Here is a 20702-nt window from a genome sequence, read left to right as displayed (position 1 = left end):
TCGAAACACAGTTCTTCTCTCACAACTGTCAATCTTTGCCTTATTTTCTGAGATAGTTTCCGAAATGTTGATATCAAAGATCTTTATTTGCCTGAAATTATTTAACAGATAAATGTTAATATCTCCTTACAATATACTGCTGTGCGACTTATAGTGACAATTACGATTCTGTCAGAGCTCTAAATATCTTTGGGAGTTATTATTATGGATAATAATGAAAGCATAAGAATAGATGTTGGTAATAGGAGTTACTTTTTCCGGACAAAGTATTCAGAACAAGACGTCTGACTAGAAACCTAAAGATAACACTGTATCATACTGTGATGGGACTTATACCATAAATTACTTCTGTTTCTTTGTACACTGAGGTGCTGCCTGGTCGAGGCGGTAAAGGCGTGCTCGGTTCGAATCCCCGTCATGACGTCGTAAAATTTAAGAAACGAGATTTCCACTTCCGGAGGTGCATATGGCCCTGAGGTTCACTCAGCCTACACCAAAAATGAGTACCAGGTTAATTCCTGGGGGCAAAGGCGGCCGGGCGTAGAGCTAACCACTCTACCCCACCACGTGCCGAGTTTAACAATGGTGGAAGCCTTTACCTTCCACTCCTCCAAGGGCCTTCATGGCCTGTACGGAGGTGACTTTGCTTTGCTTTTTTTTGCTTTGTACACTGCCTGACGAAAAAGCTGAAGCACCCAGATGGGAAGGAGGAAATGTATTAAGAGGGTGTGTGATGTTATTTCCGTTAATACAAAGTCGAGTTAAATTTACAAAGAACTTGGCAGTACGAGTCCACTTATCGGTATGACGTTGCTCCTCCTCTGGCCTGGATAAATGGAGTGATTCGGTTAGGAAGGGTGTCATGAAAAGTTGTATCCTCTCCTGAGGCAAGCTGGCCTACAACTGTTGTAACTGGTGCTTGATAGCCTGGATACTGGCACAGGGACGGAGTTCACGTCCGAACTGGTCTCACACATGTTCTATCGAGGACAGATCTACAAGCGAATTGTTTGTGAATGCTTATTCTGCAATTAGTTTAAATGAGTTCACTAGTTATTAATGCATAACAATTTTGACAATGTGCGACTATAAAGTCAAGATATAAGAGATGGTCGTCTGCAGTCGCTTAAGTGCGGCCAGTATCCAGTAATCGGGAGATAGTGGGTTCGAGCCCCACTGTCGGCAGCCCTGAAGATGGTTTTCTGTGGTTTCCCATTTTCACACCAGGCAAATGCCGGGGCTGTACCTTAATTAAGGCCACGGCCGCTTCCTTCCACTTCCTAGGCCTGTCCTATCCCATCGTCGCCGTAAGACATATCTGTGTCGGTGCGACGTAAAGCAAAAAAAAAAAAAAAAAAAAGAGAGAGAGAGATGGTCGTTGGACGTCCGTGCAAAAAGGTTGTGACTGTAACGGAAGTAGTACATTTTTGCTGGTTACAACGTTTACATTACTGAAAATATTTATAACTTTTAATATTATTTATTGTTTTTATTCTGTATTCAAATAATGAAACAGAAACCACACTTTCAATTTGCATCACCCATTGTTACAGCTTCCCATTGTTTAACAGAGTTCTCTGAACACCAGCAAAATTGTTGCGAGAATGTTTTGCAATAATGAATAAACATTACACTGTCACTTCACTTTGTATTTAGGTTCTCATAAAAACCTCGATATTTTTCACGAATGTATCGACACATGTCTAGCAGATTAGCTTTTTTCCATTGGCTTACAACGTTTTTGCACCCACCTGTTCAGCAGGGATTTTCCTAGGCACTGATTTGTTATTGTGGGCCAAATATGGTTGTCCCGAATTCCGCCTGTATTTCTTTTCATTCCTCTTCCATTTACGATATTTAATTTTGCGTTTTCGTCCCCTGTTTATATCGTTGCACGCACTCGGACTTAGCGACACACGACGTTCCTCCTCCATTGATACAACGTCTCTGCACCCGCACGACCCGTGGCGAAATTTAAACAAAAGAAAAAAGGTGCTTAACGTACATGTTTGCCGACATAACTTCATAAATGCCTCACTCTGACCGCATACATCGTTTACGCACGGAAACCCATCATTCTAGAAAAGTGAGGGTTACAACGTTTTTGCCGGCAGGTATTCAATTAAGTCCACAGTCACTTCCTTCTCACTTCTAGCCATTTCCTTTCTCATCGTCGCCGTGGATATTATGTGTGTCCGTGTGACGTAAATAAAATTGTAAAAATACAAAGTATAAGGAATGTCGTAATAAGGAAATACTTTAATAAATATTTGCTCCATTGACCGTCATGTCTTGACGAGTTTCAGCTTATTATTATCATTATAGGAACGTAAATAATCATTCCTATAAACGTTCTCACCTTATCTGCTGGAGTTCCTGCGTGGGACAGGTTGAAAACGGTTGTTTTGATCGTCTGCAACCTCCACACACACTCCCAAACCTCATTAGTTACCCAGGTCGAATGGTACCTTATTTCTCAAGATGGCGTCAGTTTATAGATTGAAAGTATGCCGCAGAGTGCCAAACCTGAAGAGTGCCATAGGAGGCCACTAAGAGTGAAGAAGGAACAACCTAAAAAGAAACTACCATAAACTGTGGGTTTGAACTCCACTGTCGACAGCCCTGAAGATGGATTTCCATGGTTTCCCACTTTCACACCAGGCAAATGCTAGGGCTCTACCTGAATTAAGGCCACGGCCGCTTCCTTCCCACTCCTGCGTCTTTCCTATCCCATCGTCACCATAAGACCTATCTGCGTCTGTGCGACGTAAAGCAAGTTGTAAAATAAGACTTCACGCACGTTCTGTATAAATATAGTTAGGGCCAATACGAGTGTTGGAAGATCAGTAAAAATGCGCTTCTGCTGGCTATTGGCAGAGCCCTTAATACATATCGTAAAATAATATTTCAAAAATTAAAAAATGAAGTTAAAATGTGTATGTTTGTGGCTCAGGTAGTATTTAACAATGAAAGGGCTTTGAAGACATACATGACAATATTTTCCACTGTGAAAACGTTCGCTTCATGTTCGTACAACGTTTTCGTAAAACTTACGCCTGCATACTACCTAAAGCTGCAGTGCAGTAGTATACTTATTAATAGAATTGCTTCCTACACGTCACGCATGCAATACTGCATGGTACGGTGGGTGGTATAAGGTGAGGGGCAAACGAAGATGCTACCTATCTCACAAGCATCGCACTATAACTTATCAAACTCCTCCCTCGGACTAACGATTCGCTAAATAAAGAAATCATATGTTACGAACTGCGGACATTCATCACTGTCTTCCCTAAGGTTATTTGTACTGTCTTATCTCCCAGCATAATGTATTCTTACATTAAATATTCATAACGAAAACGATATTTTTGTATCGCGAACAGAGTTTCACACTCTCTAAAGCTACTTAACTAACATGCCCAGTATATGAATATATCAAAATAATCCTGTTTAGTACTTCTGTACTGTTTATAATGAAAGCTAAATTATTGTGCAACATTGAATCCTGACCCACTACACTATATACAGGGTAGTCGGAAACAACGTGAACTGGATATATGAATGTTAGGGGGTTGATCATACTTATGTATAATTTGAAAAATTAATTCGATATCTCACGCCGTTATCGTTTTATCAGCTGCTGAAGATAACCAATCACATCGCTTTACAGGCGAATTCAAATGAGCTTTACTTGGCGGTGTAGCTAAATCTGCATGTGGCTTAAGACCGACATGATAGCACCAGACCAAGAAAAAACTTCGCACCGAGCGAGCTGGCCGTTCGGTTTCGCATTTGAGAGATTGTGGGTTCAAACCCCACTGTCGGCAATCCTGAAGATGATTTTACGTGGTTTCCCATTTTAACCCTACACCACATAGTGTAGACCTAGCATTTTCGCTACATAATATTCTTCTTCTTGTAGTTCAGTAACATGCTAAAAGATGGCAAAACTAACAACGTTCATAATATCCTTGACATCAGTACTTCAGGACATCATACTACAGGGGGCTGTGGGCAATAATGTTCACCAACTACTGTATGTGCTATGTTATATTTGCCTGAGGCATTTGGATATGTGTCATGGTGGCTGTACATGCATGAGTAGCATTGAAATATAATTCTAGGCGATTCGCTGATAATTGTAGTTTGACAAAAATACTGCCCTGTCCACAATTCTAGGCGATTCGCTGATAATTGTAGTTTAACAAAAATACTGCCCTGTCCACAATATATTTACCTTTTAGCATAAACTAGCAGTTTCCCGCTGGGACCGTCCGCAATGTACAAAGTATAGTGTTGTTCGTTACTGTCCTCACGGATGTATTTACAAAGTTTCGAGTTAATGAAATAAAGCACATGATCTGCTACACTACGCGCTGAACTGTTAAAAAGTCCTTCAAAGATCTTCATCATGGAGACTTTTCTCAGAATCTACCAATTTAAGTAGTTATTACCTCAAAGGAAAGCGCTTGATCCACGGAGCGTTTTTAGACCAAAATGAACCGCATACCTAAATAGGAACGAAAGATATGATTGCTTCAATGAGAAAAAATGTTAAAGAAATGAGACGTCAAATTGAATGTGCACTCGTAACTTTCCTCAGAATCAACCAATGTGAATAGTTAAGAGCTGAAATGAAAGAGCTTGATCCACTGAGTGTTCTTGGCCAAAACGAACTTCGTACCTCAATTAGATTGCTTCAAAGAGACAAAAATTTGAAAAAAATAAAATAATTTGAGGAAGGCGGAAGTTAAGTGATTTATAGTACCTGATAACAAATCTGTGCATGAATACCTTTCAGTTAAAAAAAGAATGAAGGAAATCGACCGGATAGAATGGCCGGACTGACTGACTTTAGTTTTCATAATTTTTAAATATATAGATGTCTAATAACGTTCAAATTACAATATTTGTTACTAAAAAGTCATGAAATACGAATGTAGCGTTTTTGCTACATCATGCAGTTAAGGCATTCCTTTTCAGATGCTTGTTTGAAGGTTATGGGCAGCAATTACTTGAAGTACTTCTTAATAGTGTTATATTTGATGATTACTTCACTAATGCTGCAAGGCTTACATCAAATAATAATAATAATAATAATAATAATAATAATAATAATAATAATAATAATAATAATTGTACCGGGCGGTACACCTCCACGCCGCTAATTTAAAATGTGCGCCTGTTGAAACTCCTCTGCTGGGGGAAGTCTGAACTTTATTGACGGTGTTAATTTTCAAGTTTCTCAGAAGATGTCACTACCTGGAAATTTTAGAGTTTTTGAACTGTGTCATTTTCGACGTATTTTTGTTTTGCTTGTAGTAAGAAGTGTGAACTTTCTCTTCTAGAGGACTCTACTGCAGATCAACAATAGTACACCCTAGTGCGGAGTGAAAGAACTATTTTTTGGAGAAAATTTTTATTTCAAAAGTTTGTTTCTTGTTAAATTTCTTTCTGTTATTGTTTAAGTTGGCTGTATACCCCTCTCTTTCCCCTTGTTTTGTATTTAGCCAATCCCGAATTTCTTTTATTAATTTCTGCCCAATCGGATCTATCTTCCCCCAACTTGAATATGTTGCTGTATCCTACCCAATAAAAAGCTTGTGGGAGGGTGTTTTCATTCCCCTAACGCCTCGAACCTTCCGCGAGAGGATATAAACTGCTGATTTTAGGGTCTCCGGGCCACTTCTGTTCCATCTTTCAGTGTGTAAAGTACATAGCAGGGGGCGGGAAGCGCCTCTTTCTCCGGCAGCGGTCAACAACCAGGTAATGGCCGACTAATTACTTCTTTTCTTGCTTGCTCAGCAGTTTAACTCTCGGGGCGGGTCCGAAGTTTTTCCATTATGTAACCTTCCTTAAAATGTAAAGGAACTTGTATCTATTCCATCTTTTAAACTGCATATCGGGATAGAGAGTGCTTAACCCTCTCGAGCTCCCAATCATATTGTTTTGAGGTGAACTTATTTTTCTCAACCTATTCTTCGTTAACGTAAAACAAATTGTTCTTTTCTAAAGTCACCTCTGTAGTATGGGATTAGCCCTTGCATTAGTGGCCTAGAGCCAGTTTAGGTTTTAAAAACAAGTGTATTAGGAGTGCAGATCGCCTCCTCTCAAATTGTTATTTTAGAGGTCATGTAATTACCCCTTTTGATTTAATAGACCTCAGTAGGTTGGGTATTTTACCCCTGTGTCTATGTCCAGTGAGGACAACTTGAAGGTGGAGTTTGGTGTAGCCTTTGAGAGGCTTAAAGTTGAGAGCGAGTGGCTCTTTTCCGAAAATTGAGAGTTGTATGCCTCGTGGAGGCTTTTCAGTGTAATTTGGAGCAAGTGCTCCTGAACATGAATGGGGTTTTCTGCCCCTCTGTGAATACTTATTTTGAAGAAAGGTTGGGCTGATTGCCCAAGCATTGTGAAGTCAGGGCGCGAAGCTCAAATCCTGTAAATATTGTAACTACCCTTTTGACTTGCTACTTTGTACCTGCCATGCTTGTTATTTCTTTGTTTTTGAAAAGAAAATATAACCTTGTTAAATTTTAAATTAATTTTACTTTCGTAGCTTGAGACCCGTTCACACCCGCACCTTCTTTCACCTCTACCTACCGCTAAAACACGGTAACAATAATAATAATAATATCCATTGTATTATGTATTGTGTTTTCTCTACGATGGAGATTTTTACCTTTAGGAAATATATTCGTAATTCGTTTTGACATAAATGTCTTATGGCTAGCGATCATCTGAAAATATACGTTACGGAAGTTAGCTTGACAGAAGTGTAACCCTAGCAACTGTGCAGGCTGTGATGTGAAGTATGGATGGATGACCAAACAATGTTACCTAGTAACAGTGCAACCCATGTCTTATAACGGGGGGTCATTTGAAATTAGCAGCCGTTGGTGAATGGCCACGACTGAGCAGCATTGTGATAGAAAAGGAATGCAGATTGTTTCAAAGGCTATCACATCAGTTGAACTGTGGACATAACTTATCCATTTGAGCAAGCTATTATTTTCCACTCCCATCAATGAAATAAATCTCTTAAAATCATTTCATTAGTTTTCTAGGTTCTTGCGAGTAATACATACTTCTCCTCTACTGTTCTTGGTAACATTTAAACATTTGTAGCCTTCAATGCATGATGTAGCTTTCCTGAACACTCCTGATTTTTTTCCTTTTTGATCACCAGTATGATATCAAATAAATCAAACATCTGTTGCCATTATGTTGTTACATATCTAATCTCCCCGTAATAATTGTTGCACATCAGAGTGTGGCTGTAAATAAATGTATGCAGTCTAGGGTTAATAAAGCCACGGCCGCTTCCTTCCCACTCCTATCCCATCGTCGCCATAAGACCTACCTGTGTAGGTGCGACGTAAAGCAACTTGTACAACAAAACAATAAAACACGTGTTATAGAAAGACAGCAGGTGTAGAGGGAACGATTGGTCTTCTGCGTGTTTTCTTGCTAATAGATCCAGTTCGATGCTTGATGAGGGGTCTGAGTATCCCGAATGTGAATATTTTGCAGCTAGAATTAATTCAGTAGATGGTGGTATGCTTCGAGAGTCTTCAGTGAAATGTTACATTTCAGAAGGTGGAACTTTGTTCATAAATATATATTATAGTTTTTTATTGTATTTATTTCCTCATGCAATCCGATAGCGATCACTGGTACGTACCTAACAGGCAGGGTCTAAATTCGGCATAAGATCGTAATAATAATTTCGTGTGGCTATTTCTAGCCGAGTGCAGCCCTTGTAAGGCAGACCCTCCGACGAGGGTGGGCGGCATCTGCCATGTGTAGGTAACTGCGTGTTATTGTGGTGGAGGATAGTGTTATGTGTGGTGTGTGAGTTGCAGGGATGTTAGGGACAGCACAAACACCCAGTCACCGGGCCATTGGAATTAACCAATGAAGGTTAAAAACCCCGACTCGGCCGGGAATCGAACCCGGGACGCTCTGAACTGAAGGCCAGTACGCTGACCATTCAGCCAACGAGTCGGACAGATCGTAATACATGACACTGCATTGTAAATTTGAACATGTCTTCACATTTTTAAATTCATTAATGATAATATAAGTGTAAAATCTCCACGATAGCGATGTCCAGGTCTCTTAAAGTTGTAAACAATCATGGCTAAGATTCCACCGAGATGTTACACGGAAATGGGATGGAATACTCATCCGATGTTACCGACTCGCGAGTTATCTGAATAATATAACACTGGCATACTTTTTCTTATCCTTAGGTGTATCTGCCTTATATATGAATAAACTCTTGTAAGTTAAACCTGTTCGCCCGAGTTTATTTGAGGCTGCTTTTTACCTTGCCGTTTCAGTAGTTACAGTTCGGCCTGGCCTGAAATCAAAACCGGGACCTTCTGAACAGAAGGTAACGACTCGGACTTGTTTTGACATCAATAAATTCATTTTTCTGTTTATTGCGAATTGGGTACGAAATATGCATTGCCTTCCCTATTTATATTTAATATGTCGTCGTTGTGCCTGAATGAACCGCTATTGGACGATGTTTGAGAAATACCCCTAACAGCACATACATATAATAAAAACCAAGTTATTTCATTTTTCATTTAAAGTTCGCTCTTTCACTAACCATCTTCTATAAACGGAGAAACATACGTGTTGACTGTCAACTCTGAATGTTTTTGAATCGTACTGTATCCCGATAGGTGGTTTTAATAGAACTGATTTGAGCGATAAAGTTTTCGCAATAATACAATGCACAATTTGGGGTTAAATGTCGTTCAAAAGAAGTAAATAGCTGAGCTGCAGTAGAGGAAATCCAGTTCTCGGAACGGAACTACCAAACTCGTCACGTCTAGCATACCAGCTTGTGTGATGTATTCCGCACCTGGCTACCTCATAGTGTTGCGTCATGCTGGTTACCAGGCAACATAATATTATGAAGCCACGCATTAGATCGGGCGTCACAAAGAACCACTCCAGAAGAAGCCACGTTGTTCTTCCGCTTGGTCAAATGTTGTGACATCTTGCGGCAGATGGAGTCACAACAAGTAGACTACCAGTGAAGGGGAAGCACAAGAGAGTTTCCTCAAATTCTGTAATTATTACTTCCCACATAGTGTATATAAACTCCAGGTATCCTTGATAATGCCACAGTCTTGTGTTCAAGCTTCAAGAGAACAGCGCATCAGACCATGGATAACATTTTGATAAGTCAGTGGCTTCTCCTGACATTTTTCTTATTAGTATCACCGTCATTATCGTTACCGGCAGCGTTGTATGGTAAGTTAAACAACTCCTACAAGTTCTCCGATTAACGTACTTCCAATTATTTTTATAACGAGTGTAGCAGACTGCATTATCTCTGTGAATATCCTAGAACGGTTGAAATTTTATAAGGATTTGTACGCTATTGCTTGGTGGTGGTGGGTAGGGAATTAGTTCGGTGGCTTAGCTGATCGCTTCGCATCTGGATGACTGAAGTTAGAATCCCGGTCGATCCTAGGCGTCAGAAAGGACATGGGGCTTTAAAATCCGCACCCAGAACCAAAATTAACGTGGTTGACTCCAGCGACCTCAGAAATAACTGGGATAAGCTGAAGTCAGTCAGTTGTATGTGAGCTTGCATTAGAAAGATAGTGGGTCCGTACCCCAATATCGGCACCCTTGAAGAGGTTTTACTTGGTTTCCCATTTTCACACAAGGCAAATACTATGTCTGTACCTTAATTAAGGCCACGGCCGCTTCCTTCCAACTCCTAGCCCGTTCCTATCCCATCGTCGCCATGTGTCGGTGGGACGTGAAGCCAATTGTTAAAAACATATAGTTATACCCTAGTGTGTAGAGACCGTAAGCCTCATTTCTAATTTCGATCCTTTTATTTGACCGGGTGGTAAGAAGGAAAAAGAAATTTTCAACAAGTTAAATGTTTTATGTACCGTAAGAATGTAGTGAGCATGTTTTAAACATTTGTGGGATTCCACTCAGTTCAGAATAGCAGTGCGAAAGGAAAATGGCGCCGCACCTAGTCGGCGATTGTTGAAATTAAAATATTAAGAAAAACAGTGAAAATGCACTCTGCTAATCTCATAACGATGATTTAAATGTTCCTCTAGCTAGCAGCTTTAAGTTAAAACACGGCTTTTAAATAATGTTTTTCACCTAACAATAAATGGCTTTCAAGGCATAATGATATCTGGATATTTATGTAATGTCTAGCAAGATATTTTAGCCTGAAAATTCAGGTCATACGCATTCAGGAGACAAGTTGATTGATAATAATAATAATAATAATAATAATAATAATAATAATAATAATAATAATAATAATAATAATAATAATAATAACAATAATAATAATAATAATAATCTAGTGTGGTACTGTTAGTGAATTGTCCAATATTAATGGAATTTTAGACCAACGAAAACAAGCTCAGTAGTTTTGCCAGCTATATAGATATATTTTGTTCTTATAGAAGGTGATAAGTGCTTTACAAGAAGCGGTCATCCCGGAGTGTGTACTCGGGTCTCCAACTGTCCAACTGTTCTACGATCCATCATGACTCACTTACAACAGAAGCATGAGCGCTGTGGTTTCTTAGGTCGTGAAGAAATTGTTTGTTGTGGTGACAGTTCTTCCTCAAGAATTCAAGAGCGCAAAAGCCTCAAAGGTAAAAAATTCCATTTCACTTATTTGTTTCATTTAATTGACAGTGGTATACTTCACAGAAAGAAACTATTTCTTATTCAGGACTGACGGATTCTCAGATCAAATGCAGCTATCTCGTGATTTAGAGTAATTTTTCCTCTCATATAACAATAATCCACATATTTGGCATACTGTCTGCATCATTGAATACACAGAAACATATAGCAGTCCGTCAACGAATATGTGCTGATTTAACCCTTAGAATACTGTTGACGAAACAGTTCATCATTACCAAAGGACTTGTTTAGCTGTAGCTGGTTGTGATCATATTACTAGGGAACCAAACCAAAACCAAAACCAAACCCCACGGCACTTAACGCCCTTGAAAGGGCCTTCGCCTGCCAAGCGACCACTGGTCAGCCCGAAGGCCTGCAGATTACGAGGGGTCGTGTGGTCAGCACGACGCATCTTTTCGGCCGGTATTCTTGGCTTTCGAGACCGGGGCCGCCATCTCACCGTCAGATAGCTCCTAAATTCTGATCACATAGGCTACCCCTACACCACTGGGCAGGCATTATTACTAGGACCTATACTTAACCAGGCAGCTCGTGACAGCCTCTCAGTGTGTTCAAAATAGCTGATAATTAAGCACGTACTTGCTTTATATTTATCTATTTCACAGAGCTCAGCTAGGGATTATTTCAAATCCTACCGATATAATTTTTCACATTTAGCCAAATTTAATGTACTTCGGTTCGAATTTCAAATTTCTGTTGTATTTTAAAAGGATAAACTAAAAATATAACGGAAGTCATTATGTTTTCTGGACAACATCTTAAAACAAAACGGAGCAGCGTGTACCCGTCGATTTAGCGCTCTAAGTCGCCCTGAGAGAAATCTGAAGTCAATTAGGTAAAATAATTCACCAAGAAATACAAGGATCGCCTAAAAGGTTGATGAATTATACCATAACATGCATAAAAGAGAAGAAACAAAATACTTTTAGTTGCTCCTACTCTCCATTGGCCACAATACACTTTTGGCAACTTGTGCACAACTGCTGAAAACTGGCAACGAAGGCGTCTTTTGGAATCGATCGAAACACTTATATGTCACAAGTCTTTAGATGGCCGGTATGTCAGCACAATGTGTGCCTTCGAGGATTCCCGTGAGGCGGGGAAATAAAAAGAAGTCTGCAGGCTCTATATCCGGCAAGTACGGTAGATGTTGGAGAATAGTTACGCGCTGCTTAGCCAAGAAATTGCACACGCGGATCGCAGTATGCGGGCGGGCATTGTCATGGAGGAGACTCTACTTTCCAGTCCTGTACAACTCTGGCCGAACACGCCGGATGCGTAGCAGGAACCGATCCACTCCTCCAAGGTACCTTCATGTCCTGTAAGAAGTGCTTCTGCGTTTTTATATTCAAATAGATGCATCAGTGAAAATGTTAAAGAATATTCTGTACGAATTACTAAACCAGTACTTCTAACATCTTTAAGACCAGCTAGCAGCACGAGACGACCAACGAGATGAGACCTAAATACGTACGGTAAAATAAACTCAGTCCGCCTCTGTGGTGTAGTGGTTAGTGTGATTAGCTGCCACCCCCGGAGGTCCGGGTTGGATTCCCGGCTCTGCCACGAAATTTGAAAAGTGGTACGAGGGCTGGAACGGGGTCCACTCAGCCTCGGGAGGTCAACTGAGTAGAGGTGGGTTCGATTCCCACCTCGGCCATCCTGGAAGTGGTTTTCCGTGGTTTCCCACTTCTCCTCCAGGCGAATGCCGGGATGGTACCTAACTTAAGGCCACGGCCGCTTCCTTCCCTCTTCCTTGCCTATCCCTTCCAATCTTCCCATCCCTCCACAAGGCCCCTGTTCAGCATAGCAGGTGAGGCCGCCTGGGCGAGGTACTGGTCATACTCCCCAGTTGTATCCAGGACCAAGAGTCTGAAGCTCCAGGACACTGCCCTTGAGGCGGTAGAGGTGGGATCCCTCGCTAAGTCCGAGGGAAAAGCCGAACCTGGAGGGTAAACAGATGATGATGATGATGAAAATAAACTCATGATATATACCTTGTCAGCAATGGACATGGGCTTGCCTTAATTCTGTATGTAGTAGTTGTATATCTCTGTTGGTTCCTCCAATACTAAATTGACTTATGACTGGGGGTAAATAGCTCGCAGGGATATCAATGTTAATACTCCACTTACTAGACAATGAACGTCATTAACCTTGCCAAACTTATTTCTTCTTTACAGCATGCAAGGAGTATCGCCAGAATGAGGACAGACTGGGACGTTTTAATATAATTGGAGGATTTAGAACTTTGAGCGGGGAATATCCTCATATGGTGAGTAATCATTTCTGTAACCGTACTGTGTAAGTAAGTAAGTAAGTAAGTAAGTAAGTATCGAATGGCTGCTTCTATTGCAATAATAATAATAATAATAATAATAATAATAATAATAATAATAATAATAATAATAATCTGTAATCAACAGTGAAAGTCGATTATATCCATACATTTGGAAGATAAATGGTTTAAAATTCCACCGTTGGCCATTGTTGAGATAAGTTCGCGAAGATATCCGTTTAATTCTAACAAAGTCCTACAGTAGTACCTATTCGTCGGGCCAAAGGCTGTGCCTAAAAGACAATCTTTCCTGAAATCGTGTTTAGGCTTGACGGGCTGAGATAAATGGAGTCGTAAATATACACTAGCGAGCTCGATAGCTGCAGTCGCTTAAGTGCGGCCAATACCTAGTGTTCGGGAGATAGAGGGTTCGAACCCCCCTGTCGGCAGCCCTGAATATTGTTTTCCATGGTTTCCCATTTTTACACCAGGCAAATCCTGAGGTTGTACCTTAATTAAGGCCACGGCTGCTTCCTTCACAGTCCTAGCCCTTTCCTGTACCATTGTCGCCGTAAGACCTATCTGTGTCGGTGCGATGTAAAGCAACTTGTAAAATATGTACACTGAGCCATAACACACTTTGTGACTTAATAAGAGAAACCGAACGACACAAAACTCACAAAAGCATTCTTAAATAGCCAATAGTTCGCTAAGAAGCTCGCCTTGCATCCAACGCCAGGGCAGATACGCACGTACCTTGAACTCGGCAGATGACCGTTGTGTCGGCGAGAGGAAAATCACAGCACGGCTGGTTCTTAGTTCAAATTCTCTCACTGTACAATAAACACTGCTTAAAGCTGAACTTTACATCGTTTTCAGAATTATACCAAATACAGTAGAGACAATACGCGACATTTACGGATTTAGCCTTGCTAAAATGGGAGACAATTCGACGGTGGCGCTCCTAGTGACTTGACCTGAAAAATCGCGGTAAATTCAAATATCAATGGAAATGTATATACGGAAATGGATAAATAAATTACGTCTAGAAAGAATTATTGAGATATTAACTTCGAAGTTGCTAAAGCAATTCTGGATAAATGAATGAAGAATTATTTAAAAGGTTATTATTCAAAGACTGAAATTAGACATATAAACAAGATGTGAAATAGACTGCTGTGAAATGGCTTGATCTTTCATTTATGCATTACTTTTTTAGCTTTAGCATTCCTGCCTGAACTCTTATGGTTGGATTTGTCTTTTTTCTCATTTAAAAACATTGTATCATCACATTAAGACACTTGTCAATAAAAATATCGGCACATTCCTTACACATATGATGCAATTAATTAACATTTAATGGCTGGACAATTTTCCTCTTAACGTGAAGCCTACTAATAGAAAGAAAATCTATAAAATCCCGGCTTTAATCTGAGAAGAGGGATAAAAGAAAGAAAAGTACGAAAATGTTGTCGATAGTGATGCTTTGAGGAATATTTACGTACAAATTAGAGTAAAAGTGTAACATACCCTTGGCTGTATAGTCGAGAATTTTTAAAGTCGCTGGCCTGGAAATGATGTGAACAGATCTTATACTTCTTATGTAAGCGTAACGTCCCTTCTTTCTTGTACACCTTATCCAAATCACTTCTGTGACATTTCTAAACCCACATATCACACCTACAACAACACATCGGTATTGAAGGTTAACTGCTGCACTATACAATAAAATATGCGTATTACATTTTAAGCCAAGTAAAATATGGGTCGAGCAGGTCAGAAGATTATGAAGTACTATCAAGATCTCTGTCACTGGAAGAATATATAGCCTACGCAAACACAATATTACATTTTCTTGTCACGTGTGAATCTGAAGAACGACCGCGCATTCTTCTCTACTTCATAGTTACTGCAGCCAAACACTGCACATACCTTTCCCCTCATGTTGAGAGGAGATATCAAGGAAAGACACGCTACTATGTCAACTCACTGAGAACGCATAAATAACACCAAAAACTTCACACACAAATACACGTGCTCTTATGACAGTATCAGTACTTTTCAGGTCTACTCGCTAGAGAGAGCTCCAATAGCTGTCCCTCGATATCTCACTCAGTGTCGCGTATTGTCTCTACTGTATTTGATTATAGCAACATACGTCAGAGAGTTCGCGATAGTTCCTTGTTAGTGTCAAGGTGAAACGTACTACTTCTGCTACTCCAAGAGTACTTACTCATCTCTGTTCCTTTACTGTAGTCCTAGTCATTGAACTGCATGTTACTTACTAAACCGAGCTGCCTTTGTGGATCAGTGGTAGATCGCGGGTTCAAGTCTGGCAGTGATCGGATTTTTGAAGAGCTACAAACAGTTTATTCAACACTCCATGCCTTATGATGTCGGCATATTAAAGATCTCTGACGACACATTTGATGCTCGACCGAAAATAATAATTATAAACTCAGCCATAAGTCACCGAAGAGGAGACATAGTCTGTAGTAAATGATAAATTACATATCCGTATTAATTAAACACTGACAAACACTGAAATTGTCATTTCACCTTGTTTAAGAAAGTTCTTAATGATACGGTGGGTTTTCCTGCTGTTAATTTGCAAGAAGTACGATAATGCTGCTTGGTAACTATTTTGCTGGTGGGTTTTAAGAGGAAGTACAACTGGGCAACCATATTCTATTAACACTGTTTGTCATTTGAGTCATCAGTTCAGAGACTGGTTTGATGCAGCTCTGCATGTCACCCTATCCTGTGTTCAACTTTACATTTCTGTATAACTACTGCATCCAACATCTGACAGATTCATGAATTAAACGACTGGAGTTGAGATGTGGTTGTACAGGATGATATTGTGGGTGACGTGGATAGACCATGTCAGATGCTGAAATACTCCAGATTTTTTTTTCTAGTTGCTTTACGTCGCACCGACACAGATAGGTCTTATGACGACGATGGGACAGAAAAGGATTAGAAGTGGGAAGGAAGCGGCCGTGGCATTAATTAAGGTACAGCCCCAGCATTTGCCTGGTGTGAAAATGGGAAACCAAGGAAAACCATTTTCAGGGCTGCCGACAGTGGGATTCGAACCAACTATCTCCCGAATACTGGATACTGGTCGCACTTAAGCGACTACAGCTATCGAGCTCGGTCTCCAGAAATTAAGAAAGACAAGGAAGTATTATTGACCAGTGAGAAACAAGATTAAATAAATTGGATATATCATGAGGAATGAAAGTACTGTAGATACTATTTCCTACAGTCTAAAAGAAAAATACCGGAGAAAGGAGTGTTGGTTGGGGAAGAATATCCTGATTACAAAATATCAGAACTTGACCTCCAAAACATCTGCAGAGTTATTCTGAGCAGCAGGTGACAAGAACAGCACTGCCAAAACTGTTGCCAACATCCGGAACGGATTGGAACCAGAAGGAGAAGAAGGTGATTTCTGAGTCAGGTTCGTTGTCATGGTTACAACAGTGCATTTTTGATAGAGGAAAAAATGAATATGGAAAAAATCGTCCAGACTCTTTGCAGGAAAATACATTTTCAGTGGTAGTTTGCTTTCCATAATTTCGTAGAAAAAAAGTCTGAATTTCAAATATCGATTAGCAATTATTTTTTTGTTCCCATCCTTGTTCCAGGCGGCTTTGGCGTATCGACGAAGGGGCGAGAAGACACTCTCTTGGGAATGTGGAGGTACACTCATCAGTGACCGGTTCGTTCTGACAGCAGCACACTGTGTCACGGATCGGCGTGCGTAAGTATTGAAATTATTGCCATAATTATAATGTACTTCAATTGTTACATATCTTGAGAGACATCGGGTTTTCTGAATTTTATCTAGCAGAAGATATTTTATGTGCTGGAAGCCAAAGATACATTTCAGAACCCAGCATGGATCGAACCCGCTACCTTAGGGACAGATAGGCAACGAGTAATCGACTGCCCCATGGAAGTCAGCTCGTTGTCTCTTAAAACTGGTTAGCAGTTTAACAACCGAACGAGTTGGCCGTGCGCTTAGGGTCGCTTTCGGGAAATAATGGATTCGAACCCCACTGTCGGCACCCCTCAAGATGGCTTTCCGTGGTTTCCCATTTTCGCCACCTTAATTAAGGACACAGGTGCTTCCTTCCCAATCCTAGCCCTTTACGATCCCATCGACACCATAAAACCAATCTGTGTCAGTGCGACGTAAAGAAAAGAAGAAAGAACAATATTTTGAAAGATATTAAACACACTACAACAACTAACAAGATGTTTTATAATGTCTGTTGCTAGAGCACTTCCTGTTCTTTTGGGGACGACGATCAAATTCTCACTTTATGAAGATCTGTGTATTAATTCTGGTGAAAGAAGAATTTGTAAGCTACGAAAAAGCTAAAGATGACAAACATGAACTTTTAGGTGTAAGGCATTTTTCTAAACTAGGCAATTTGATGCATTTGGAGTGTACAGACCTGGAAAGATTGGCGCAGACACTGATTCGGAATTATTTGATAAAATAATCAGTTATGCGGGAAACGATACGGGAAGAAACATGATTGCAGTGGGCGAACTCAATTTACAAATTGTCAACTGGGAAGGTAATGCGAACTACAGGAAGCATGACCAACAAATGGCAAATTAAATTGGGAAGGACAGATTAACCAGAAAGTGATGGAACCAACTAGAGGAAAGAATATTCTTGACGTGGTGCTGGTAAAATCAGATGAGCTCTATAGAGAAACTGAAGTAATAGAAGATATTAGTGATCACGAAGTTGTTTTTGTCGTAGTTAAAAATAAACGTAATGGAAAAGATGGTTGTAAAAGTAGGACAATTAGGCAGTACCATACGAGAGTAAAGACAGTCATGAGGGAGTTTTTAGAAAGTAATTATGATCGGTGGCAAATGGTAAATCAAAATGTAAACATGCCTTTTTGAGGAATGTGAAAACCGGCATGTACCTTGAAAGATGGTGAGGAATGGTAAAGACCCGCTATGTATTAACAGGGAATTAAACAAACTACGAAGGAGCTGCAGATTGGAAAGAAAAAAGTTACAAATGGTTATGGAAGTAAAGAGAAACTGAAGGAACTTACTAGGAAATTGAATCTAGCGAAGAAGTCAGCTTTCTTTTCTTTTTTACAGTCCGATATTACGTCACACTGACACAGATAGATCTTATGGCGACGACGGGCAGGGAAGGGTCTAGGAGTGGGAAGGAACCAGCCGTGGTAAGATGCAGCCCCAGCATTTGTCTGGTGTGAAAATGGACAATCACGGAAAACCATCTTCAGGGCTGCCGACAGTGGGGTTCGAACCCACTATCTCCCGAATACTGGATACTGGCCGCACTTAAGCGACTACAGCTATCGAGCTCGGTGAAGAAATCAGCTAAGGATAACATGATGGTAAGCATATTTGGCAGTAATACACATTTTAGTGAAAGGGAGTGTATGTATACGTACGTTAAGGCATAAACAGATTCCAAGAAGGATATTCCAGGAATCATTAATGAACAACGATAATTCATTTATTATGTGAGGGCCTACAGAAGGCAGAGATATTCTATTAACAGTACTGTATATAAAGATTGCTGGTTACAAGAATAATATCCAGATAGAGGACGTTACCAATACTACCGAAGTACTGGAATTTACCTACGATAACAATGGCATTTACAGTAACATACGAAAGTTGAAAACTAGAAAATCAGCTGGAATTGATAAGATTTATGGGGATATACCTAAGACATTTGGTTGGGGTATAGTACCATATCTGAAGTATTTGTTTCATTACTGATTACATGAAGGAGCTATGCCAAGTGAATGGAGAGTTGCTATAGCAACCCCTGCGCCTCTGTATATGAAGGAAAGGGTGATAAACATAAAGCTGAAAATGACGGGCCAGTCAGTTTGACATGCACTGCTTGTAAGCTTTGGGAAAGCATTCTTTCTGATTATATTAGACATGACAGCGAAATTAATAACTCGTTCGATAGAAGTCAGTTTCGGTATAGGAACGGCTATTCCAATGAAGCTTAAACTGTAGTATTCTAGCAAGATATAGCAGATATTTAAAATTCACGACCTAACCAAAGCATTTGACTGGGCAGATCACAGGAGACTACACTACTGACAAAGATCAGTTCAATTGGACTAGACTGAATATAGTACTCAGAGAATTAGAGTAGGTGAAGCATTATCTTATCCTGTAATCAATAAGAAGGGAATTCCTGAAGACAATATTTTTGGACTTTTATGTTTTCTTATATATAAATGTTTTGAGTCAATAACTGGAGTCAGAGATAAAGCTTTCTGCGGATGATGTTATACTGTATACAGTAATAAATGAGTTTGTGAGATACTGCAAAAAGAACTCGATAATGTTGTGAGTTGGACAAGAGTCAATATATGATGATAATCTGAGGTTGTGAGTTTTACTAGTAGGAAAAGTCCTTTCGATTTTAAGTAGTGCATTGATGGGGTGAAAGTTCATTATGGAGTTCACTGTGTGCACCTAGGTGTTAATATAAATAAAGATCTTTATTGGGGGTAATTCTATAAATGAAATTGTAAATAAAGGGTCCAGATCTCTGCACATGGTTATGAGGTTATTTAGGGGTTGTAGTAAGGATGTACTCTACCACTGTGGTGTAGTGGTTAGTGTAATTAGCTGCCACACCGAGAGGCCAGGATTCCATTCCCGGCTGTGCTACGAAATTTGAAAAATGGTACGAGGGCTGAAACGGGGTCACTCAGCCTCTGGGGGTCAACTGAGTAGGCGGGAGGAGGGGTGTCCATTCAAACCTCAGCCATCCTCGAAGTGGTTTTCCGTGTTTTCCCACTTCTCCTCCAGGCAAATGACGGGATGGTACCTAACTGAAGGCCACAGCCGCTTCCTTCCCTCTTCCTTCCGATCTTCTCATTCCCCCACAAAGACCCTGTTCAGCATAGGAGGTGAGGCCACCTGGACAATGTACTGGTCCTCCTTCCCAGTTTTATCCTCCGACCCAAGATCTTGATTGTGGTGTTAACAAACGAGATTGTAAATGAAGGTTATATATCTTTTCACAAGGCTGAGATTATTTAGGGATTGTAGTAAGGATGTAAAGGAGAGGGCGTATTAGTCAATGATAAGACCTCTGTTAGAGTATGGTTCCAGTGTATGGACTCCTCGCCAGAATTACTTGATTCGAGAACTGGAAAAGAGCCAAAGGAAAGCAGCGCGATTTGTTCTGGGTGATTTCGTACAAAATGTTAGTGTTACGAAAATATTCCAAACATTGGGCTAGCAAGACTGGAGAGGAACGAGTCGAACAGTTCAGCTCTCTGCTCGCCCTCCTTCAGCGTGTCGCTAGGGAATATATTCTAGTAGGCAGTGTTTCTCTGTTGGCCGGCCCCGCGGTGTGGGGGTAGCGTGCCTGCCTCTTACCCGGAGGCCCCGGGTTCGATTCCCGGCCAATTCAGGGATTTTTACCTGCATCTGAGGGCTGGTTCGAGGTCCACTCAGCCTACGTGATTACAATCGAGGAGTTATCTGACGGTGAGGTGGCGGCCCCGGTCTTGGTTTCTGTATTCATGATGTACTGTCACCTTCGTGCGCTCACCCCCGCATTCTCCACCTGCCCTCTAAAGAAAAGGGGAGAACGTGTGTATGGTATTCCATGCGTTCCTCGCAGGTAATTGACACTTGTCTCAAAAACAACTGAATAATA

Source organism: Anabrus simplex, chromosome 1, assembly GCF_040414725.1.
Source record: "Anabrus simplex isolate iqAnaSimp1 chromosome 1, ASM4041472v1, whole genome shotgun sequence".
NCBI lineage: Eukaryota > Metazoa > Arthropoda > Insecta > Orthoptera > Tettigoniidae > Anabrus > Anabrus simplex.
This window is presented reverse-complemented; position numbering follows the sequence as displayed.